At 36.6% G+C, this 9,645-nt stretch overlaps 1 long non-coding RNA gene across 3 annotated transcripts; it reads left to right on the plus strand.

Annotated features, from left to right (window-relative positions):
* The first annotated feature begins 4,810 nt into the window (after window positions 1-4,810).
* On the plus strand, window positions 4,811-7,755 carry LOC306858826. 3 transcript variants are annotated; one of them, XR_013783233.1, is made up of 6 exons: window positions 4,811-4,863; window positions 5,674-5,794; window positions 5,978-6,043; window positions 6,130-6,212; window positions 6,571-6,625; window positions 6,732-7,755. It is a non-coding gene; the product is annotated as an uncharacterized lncRNA (long non-coding RNA). The 3 variants fall into 3 exon arrangements; XR_013783234.1 differs by lacking the exon at window positions 4,811-4,863 and adding an exon at window positions 5,445-5,548 and having other exon boundaries at window positions 6,576-6,625; XR_013783235.1 differs by lacking the exon at window positions 4,811-4,863 and adding an exon at window positions 5,445-5,548 and having other exon boundaries at window positions 6,732-7,754.
* The last annotated feature ends 1,890 nt before the right edge of the window (window positions 7,756-9,645 follow it).

Raw genomic sequence — 9,645 nt, forward strand, 5'->3', positions numbered from 1 at the left:
CCACAAATTATAACTGCTTTACTGCTGCTGCTCACAAAACAGGGCAGAGGTTGCCACAGCAACAGTGAAGTCAGGGATGGACGCGCAGCTCCTATCGACAGATCTAAAATTGAACTTTCACCAAAATAGACTTCTTTCATGCTTGAGCTCCAGGGACAAGCGGGGAAGAAGTGTTGGTGGAACTTTTTTAAACAAGCCTCAGACATCCTGTAGGCCTGCCTTGCTTCGTCGCTAACATTAGTTGCAGAAGTCAGAATGAAGGCGAGCAAAACACATATTCTCATTTGAGATCAAGCTTTACTTGAGTTCACAGACCTACGAGGAGGCAACATTTTGCAGCAAATTTGAGTGAAGACCTTCAACACAATTGTTGGTTTGAGTAGTTTGGGCCCGAAGTTCAGTAGTAAAGAAACATCTGGTCATCTGAGCACAGAGCCTTTTTCTTTCATAACTCTGTATGTATTTATCTCTGAAACTAAATTAATTTTCATGTAGACTGCATGATCTTTCGATGCAACACCCACTCTGGGCCTAGAGGCTCATAAGGCAACAAAACTAATCTAATGTATACTAAATTCACTATTTACAATTATAAATTAATTATAATGAATTTAAAAAAACATAGCTAATAAATATTAAATAATACTATGATATTAAAATTAATTATCATGACAAATTTGTGTAGATAAACTCATGTAACACACATGTTCACACACATACAGGTTTATCTTCATTTCATAACTTCATCTGCAATTTGTTGCAAACAATATGTACATAGCCTATAATTTAATTAGTTAATTCACAATATTTAGAATTAGTTAAAAATGTAGCAATCAATGATATATTAAGATTAATTGTGATGATAATTTAATGTAAATAAAATCATGTAAATACTTTCAAACAATAAGTTTGATTATAGCTTTTAATCAGCAGACCTAATTAAAATATAACAGAGTCGTGTAAGTGTCTGTGTGTTCGTTTTAATAGCAGTTGAGAGGTTGGTAAGGGCAGTCGCTGCATGTCGGTGTGATGAAGTGTCTGCTAATTGTGAGGGATTAAAAGGGGGAGGGATTAGTCCGCCGCAGATGCTTTCTGATGAGGAATGGTGCAGGTGTGCTGAGACGATACTGGTCTGTATTCATTCTCCTACTCACTCTCACACACGCTCACTGTTTCCCAGTGGTTCAGTCCACTAGGCTTGTCTGTCTTCAAGATGCTAACGTGGCATACATCTGCAGAGAGCAAACTAATGAGGGAGATGACAGCTGGAGACGCTATGAGTATGACTTATGGTGCGTTCACACCAGACGCGAAAGAAGCGTTAAGCACGAGTGATTTACATGTTAAGTCAATGCAAAGATGCGAATAGACATCCTGCGGCGCGATTCGACTGTGAGGAAGCGGATCGTATACTGAGTAAGAGAACTGAGGTAAAGTTATATAATATTTATCAGCACTAGCTGAAACATTTCCAAGTTTCAGGAAAACAAGTAACAAGATTATTGTATGGTGCTGTCAAAGGTATTTTTGTCCAAGACAGGTATTTCTTTTTTGATCTACAGACTACATTTTAGTCACACTAACCAAAATGTAGTAAAATACCAAGGTCTTACCATATTTTTTGGAGATGGTACAAATATGATGGCTGTCCCTTGGAGTATTGAAGTACTGAATATAGTAATTAGGGGTAGGTAATATGAGGAATTTCATTATCTTTTGTATAACAGTAACTTATCCATTAAACACATGATGGTACCACTATGCGAGGACATTGGGAAGACGGCAAGGCTACAATCCATTTAAGTAAAAGCTTTTATCTACAGATTAATCTTTCCTTCATCACTGTTTTCAAGTGTTGACACATGAATCGAACGGCTTACTCTTTATGAATTGCTACAATAAATGTAGAAGTGATCAATAAACAAAAGCCATTTGTTTGAGTAACAGTCTAAATGGGAGTTTGATATTTCCCGTCACTTTGAGTCAATGTACCCAAGATGCATGGTTACAGACACAAGGAGCTAGCAATCAGGCCAATTTCCCCCTATTCAAAGATATCCCACCCGATCGATTTCCTTCTGAGGGGAAAAGAGAAAATGACAGAGTGGGGCTGCACTTTATTCTTGTTTGATACCAAACAAAGACTATTTTGACATGATGCATTGTCATTAACTCAACTTCAATCCAAAACCCTGCAGCGTTTATATGATGTCTTGCCTGGAGCAAATTCTTAGGAAGATTTTCTAGGATCCCTGCCAGTCATCCAAATGTTCCCTCTCTCTCTATATGGAAAGCTATTGAAAAAGATTATATATTTTTCTCCCCAGGCTGCATGCTTTCCATCCATGGAAAAATCCAAAGTATGCCATGGCACCTGACTAAGAGAGTAGAACCTGAATATACTTTTAGGTATCTGCACTGTTGTGGGCCAGATTCAGCCTGGAATAACACTGGAACACAGATGTTTTCCATAGTGCTACAACTCTATATAAGCAGTCCTTCCCATAAAAAAATATTGATTTACACATAAAAACATATAAAATTGAAAAATGAATTAATTTAAAATGTTTAGTTTAGGAAATTGTCCCATATTTCATATACTATACAGATTTTATTTTAAAGAAATTAATACCTTTATTCAGCGAGGACACATTAAATTCATCATACAGTATGTAACAGGAAAGGCATTATAATGTTACAAAAGATGATTCAAATAAAATTTTTTTTTTTTTTACTTTCTATTAATTAAAGAATCCTTTGAAAAATGTAAAAATGAAATGCTGAAAATTCAGCCCTGCCGTCAGAGGAATAAATTGTTGAGCATAAGTGGCTTCTTTTTAAAAACATTTTTTTTTTAAACGTATGATTCTAGATTTTTTAATTGTAGTGTATTGTGTAAACGTTTATACATTTTAAAAACCATTTTATTTTTGCTACTTAAAACGATGCTGAGGTTGACTTCTCCACTGCATTGGGATTCACTCTATCATTACACTCTTCCAGTCTCTTATGACATCCGCTGCACAGACTCAGGCTCCGACAGAGTGCAAATCTCTTGCTAGAGGGCAATTACTACAGTACAGACAGATGCTGAATTGCCTGAGGTGTACTTCTATATTAATAGAAGCAAAATGCTTTCAAAGTGGAGAAGGGCAGAGCGGTAATGAGGAATGTGGGCAACCTTTCCAATCAAACCCTGTTGAAAACACCAGCCTGGTTTATGCTGGTGTGATGCTGGCACAGCTGTTGTTACCTAGCAAAAGGCTTAGATGACAATCATTCAACACACAACCCACATTTCTATCGCTCGACCGCAACAGTTTCATAGGACTGCATCCACTATTATTGACAATAAATTGTGACTCACAGTAGCAGAGCTACTATTTTCACCAGAGACCTGCAATACTTGCCCTCTATTGATGTAGCAATTGGCTAGTTGTTTTGGGTGATGTAATGGCTCAACAGATGCAGCTCACACTATAAATAAATCTAAACAAACTGTTTGACCTTATGCATGTAGCGCGTGTGAATGTCAAAAAGAGATTAAGCTGAGCATGAGGTGCTACAGTAATGAAGTCTGTACTGTGGACGGCAAAATTAATTAGCATCAACAACTAAACTGTAAAAATCATATTCAAAATAACTAATCAGAGTAATATGGCACTATTTGGGTGTCTAGAATATGTTCTACAGCTACCTATTACTTTGATGTTGTGCAATTCATTTGTTGTTGTGGCGAATAGTACCTTAAAATTCGTCTGACCGCAAGAACTTCTTGTCCTTGTGTGGAGCTCACCACTAAATCAAACACTAAGAGCCTGTAGACAAGATATCTGACAACCAACTCCATTCTTCTCTGCGTTGTAAACAGTCTTTGTTAAATCTATCAGCCACTGTATTAATAATAATAATAATAATAATTCATTACATTTATATAGCGCTTTTCTGCTTTCCTAAGCACTCAAAGCGCTCTACATTGTGAGGGGTGGTGTCTCCTCGTCCACCACCAGTGTGCAGCATCCACCTGGATGATGCGACGGCAGCCATAGTGCGCCAGAACGCCCACCACACACCAGCTTTACTGGTGGAGAGGAGACAAAGTGATGAAGCCAATCAGTGTAAGGGGATGATTAGGAGGCCATGATGGTCAGAGACCAATGGGAAATTTGGCCAGGATGCCGAGGTCACACCTCTACTCTTTTCGAAAGACATCCTGGGATTTTTAATGACCACAGAGAGTCAGGACCTCGGTTTAACGTCTCATCCAAAAGATGGTGCTTTTTGATAGTATAGTGTCCCCGTCACTATACTGGGGCGTTAGGACCCACACAGACCGCAGGGTGAGCACCCCCTGCTGGCCTCACTAACACCTCTTCCAACAGCAACCTAGTTTTCCCAGGAGGTCTCCCATCCAGGTACTGACCAGGCTCAACCCTGCTTAGCTTCAGTGAGCAACCAGTCTTGGGGTACAGGGTAATATGGCTGTGCTCTTGTATTAGCAAGAGTGAGGGAGGGTGCTTGTTGGGTCTATCAGTATATAAACCACCAAAGCGGCCAGCTCATCTCATGATCTGTGCACAGAGCAACAAAGGTGGCTGGCGTATCTGTGCCCTGAAATCTACACTGTTGAATGAGGTACACAGTAAAATCGTCAGTGTTAATTAAGCAGTGTTACTCTCCGTTTACTCTTAAGGAGTTAATTTAACAACAAATAGTGAAAAATGCCCTCTAGTGTCGGTGAAAATGATCAGAGTTGAATTCTGCATTGTTAACTTTACTCTGTTAAGCTCCGCCCCTCAATCTACCCCGAAGACCACTGCACAAGTTGTCTCGTCGCCATTTTCTTCTGCCTTGCGCCAAAAGGTAAGCTCTTTTAATTAATTTGTTAAAACATAAGTTTAATATTTGAGGTTAATAATTATGCTACTATTAATGCATAAGTTGTAGTTATTTTTTAACTTTGTGTAATTTGAATGGTTTAAACTCGGAAATATCGAATAGGCAAGTCAGTATGTTGGAGAAATGTGCTTTTTCATCTCAATGTGGTAAGTTAACGTTAATGATAAAGTTTAAATGATGTCAGTAATCTTACTTAATTAGATTGTCAGATGTATTTAGCTTTGGTGTACTCGCTTCATTTGTTTTTTAAACGTTCAATTATGTAACGTCACAATGTACGTAAATACGTTAAGATGACAAATTTTTATGTATTGGACGGTCGAAATCTTCTAGGTAGGGCCCATTTAGATATGGCTCCGACCTCCGTTTATACTCATCTCACTGTTCAGCTCACGAAAGACTAAATGTGTCCAACGGCATTAATTAAGTACTGTGAAGACAAATTAGTCGAACGCCGCCATTGCATCTTTACTGAAGCCGCGTAGATGGCGCTGTGGGAGTAAGTTAGCGGTAAATCCGCTCAATGCTCGCGACGAAGAAGTCAATTATGGGGCAGGCGGAACGTCTCATTTAAAAACAGACGCGTCTTTGTTTTTCGTTATTTATTATATTTTGTTATTAGACATGCACAGTTAGTTGGCCTGATCATGTAAGTACTGGTACAAGTAACGTTAACGCATTTTAAAATGTTGCTTGTTTATAAAGAGTGACTGTTATTGGCTTGACATAGCACATATTGCAGAACTAATGTATTATCTTTCTCCTGTTTTTAAGTAACAAGCTTCTCCTGTACAGTCAACTCAGTCCCTGTCTTCATCCTTTGACTCCAGGACACACTCATTATTGAAGAAAGGTCTTCCAGTAAAGGAATGAGATTAGATGATGGAGCTGAAAGGTGGGCAAGAAGTTATTACTTATGCATTTGGGGGACTGTTAAACTCATAAATCTACTTAAAAACACAACATTAATTTGATCTCTATAAGGTAAAAGTATTTAAAATTAAGTATTATTTGAAGTAGTACTTTCTTTGTTTATATACCATATTTATGTTTTTGCTTTGCTTTTTTTTTTAATAAGCTGGCCTGATCGATTCTCGATGAAAAAAGAAAGTGTTCTGACAGCTGACATTAAAGAAAATAATAGGTAATATTTCATATAACTGTGCATATATGATAACGATATGATATATATATAATTTTTATATTTAATAATAATAATAATTTTTGCAGTGCATCACCACCAAGGAAGGTGAATGAAAACTGTGCCAGAGGAATTGTGCCTTTGTTCCTGTACCTTCTTCAAAAATGGCTACGTAAGTATCACTGTTTTTGTCTTAGTTTTAATACATTGTTGACAACTATTAAATGTTTTGATCACATGCCCATAATACAGGTGGTGTATTTTTCTCTTGGATTTTAAAACACTTTCTCCTCCTTTTTCTGTATTTTTGTCTAAGAAGCACCGGAATCATAACTATACAGAGAGGCATTTCTAAAGAACGAGGAATATCATTTGAAGATACAAAATGAAAAGAGAATTCTCATTGTGCCACTTTTCACAGCAGTTTTGTAGCCATTGAGTTGCTTTAACTGTGACTAAGGATTGACTTCGTATAGTATTCTTTAAGCATTGTTGATGATCTTAAAATGCTTTGTTTGTGTCTTGTCAAGGCCAGAAGAGACAAGGAAAGGTGTCTACGTCTCAAGTAAGGATATCTTCTAAAAGGTTTGTTTTTAATTATTGTTTTTGTTATTATTTTTTGTATTTTTTTTTTTTTTTTTAATTTAACACATCAGTGATAGTCCTCTGCAATTTGCTTGTTTTTTTTCAGAGTGGAACAAGCATTGAGGAGCATATTCAAGACATCGCTGGAAGTGCTCAGCCCTGTCTCCTGGCTTAGGAAAGAATTATTCAATTCACCAGTACTTCAGTTTTGATCAGCAGGCCATTCCATGCAAGTCAATCTCTTCTCTTGATGCCTTTGACAAACTGTTTAATGGGGTTAATTTACTCAAAAATGAAAACTGTCATCATTTACTCACCCCCATGTCGTTCCAAACCTGTAAGACTTTCTTTCATCTTCAAAACACCAATGAAGATATTTTAATGAAATCTGAGAGATTTCTGTCCTTACATTGAGAGTCCACGCAACTAGCACATTCAAGGCCCAGAAAGGTAGTAATGACATCATTAAAGTAATCAATGTGACTCCACTGGTTTAACCTTAATTTTATGCATGCATTCACAAAATGTCTGCTTTAATTTCAAACAAAACACTCATCTGTCGTGCTCTTGTGTACGCTTGTCAGGGATTAATATTTTCATAAAGTGGTAAATTTGTATATATTTTTTTTCCTTCGTGCAAAGAAAGCACTCATGTTGCTTAATAAAACATTAATAAAAGTTAAATCACCATAGTCTCACTGATTAATTTAATGATGTCTTTGACACCTTTCTGGGCCTTGAAAGATGTAGGATAGAAGTCTGCCAGATTTCATTACAAATATCTTCATTTGTGTTCAGAAAATGAACAAAAGTCGTATAGGTTTGGTATGACATGAGTTTGTTCACCAAAAATTTGAATTCTCATTAAGGCACACTTTGTTTTTGGCACCACTTATAACACTATTCTACACAAGATGTACACTTTCATTCAGACCACTGTGTTCAACAGATGTTGGCAAAGTGAAGGTCCTTGTATTGCTGAGGTTAGAGCAAGGCTGCTTAGCTAGGTGGTTCAACAGCTTCTGTACTGAATATAGTGATGTATTGTCATTTAATGCAGATGTGATGTATTTTTGTGAGTGTAATTGTTTCTTGAGCATGACAGCATTGTAATAAATGTTTTAAATCTGACGTCGTTGATCTTGTTTTTTGTTGTGTTTGTAAAACACCAGATGGGATTTAAAATTAGAGAATTTTTCACTATTATAAATGTAAATGAATTCTACATAAGTGAAATATTAACACTAATTAGAGTACATTTTCCTGCAGAGTTAAATTGTGGTAACACAGAACAGAGTTAATTTCCCATAGTGTTAAACTCTGGTAACACAGAACAGAGTTAATTTTCCCTAGTGTTAAACTCTGGTAACACACAACAGAGTTAATTTTCCCTAGTGTTAAACTCTGGTAACACTATTCAGTGTTGAGCAGTGTTAATTTTTTACTCAAAATAGAGTTGATTTAACTCTGAAAATGTAACACTATGGCGAGAGTCAATTTATCACCAATTCTGAGTGGGACCAAATACACTCGGGCCGAGTGTTAAATTTAACTCTAATAGAGTTCATTTAACACTGCAAAATTTACTGTGTAGTTGTTCAGGCATGTTGTATGTTGTATCACCATTTGAGTGATACAAAAGCTCTATTCCAAACCTAGTGGGATGCCTAGATCATTGTGGCATCAAAGACACAATGTGAAGGATGTTTAAAAAAGTATGTGATTTGTGTAAATAAAAGATAAGATAAATACTGAAATGTAGGCCTATTTGTATGTACAATATTTGTGTTAGCTTAGCAACATGCTAAGAACAAACTCTACTCAACTGTAAATGTTAGGAGAGTTTTTACCCATCTATGGCATTCAAAATATTATCTCAAAAATATCTCTCACCTACTTGTATACTACATATATTTTTGTGTTAATTAGAGAATCAAATCATTAGCTTAGCAACATGCTAAATACTGGAATCAAATGTAAACACTAAGAGGTTTATTGCCTATCTAGAGTGTTCCAAATCAGTCAAAAAAGTCCATTTCAGAATGCTTCCTTATTATACAAAGTATGCTGTGATAGCCAAATGGGTTTAATTTACTGTTTAAAAGTTTAGATACCTGTGAGGATGCTATGCTGATGTTAAAATTCATCATCATCAAAAAAAAAAGTATCATCATAAATAGTTATGGCAACTTTTTCTAAAGTATTGCTAATGTGCTAAAGTCTTTAGTACATAGAGGCTACTTTCTCATCATTCAAACCTTCTATAATTTGATGTTTGACAACTTAAATACAGTTTTAATTGAAAAACGATATTGGTCAGCTGGTACCAACCAGCCTTATGTAACTCATGAGCTTATGGATGACAGGTCAATGTGATGGACACTAAACAAAAACGGTTTGCTTCAGAGCTTGAAAACCATTTGGAGATATTATGGAGGAAATTAATTTTATGTGGCTTTACCCAGAAGTTGTTAGTGTTGACCTTGAAGGATCTTCCCACAAATCCAAAGTGTGCAGTGACCACAGGCTAAGAGAAGCGCTGTCTTATTCGCAGGGTCATTTGTTTTCCACAACTCAGCTGCTCTTCCAAAACCAGTGCTGCCTTATTAAGATGATCTCTCTATCTCCTTTCCACACACTAATGGTTTCAAACGTCACTGACATGTCATGACGACCTTTTATTTTCCCTTTATGAAAGCCAATCAAGAAAAACTAGTATAATGTAACCGTTATGAAACTGCTTGGCTTCAGGATATGTTTGACTAAGTTCAGACACATTTAGCAAACACCTCCATATAACATAAGAAGTCATTTTATAGGGACTGGTCTGATCTCTTCAGAAAACCTGATCGGTTCACTGCTAAGCTGCCCACACACAGCCAAAACATCCCACGAGAGGTCAACACTACAGCATTTACTTACTCATACCAGCCAACAAAACAACACCAAACATTTCATCAGTTACATTTATAATGCCTTAACAAGTAGAGATTATAGAGAGAATGCATTTGGACTATTAG

The sequence above is a fragment of the Barbus barbus genome (assembly GCF_936440315.1).
Source record: "Barbus barbus genome assembly, chromosome: 39".
NCBI lineage: Eukaryota > Metazoa > Chordata > Actinopteri > Cypriniformes > Cyprinidae > Barbus > Barbus barbus.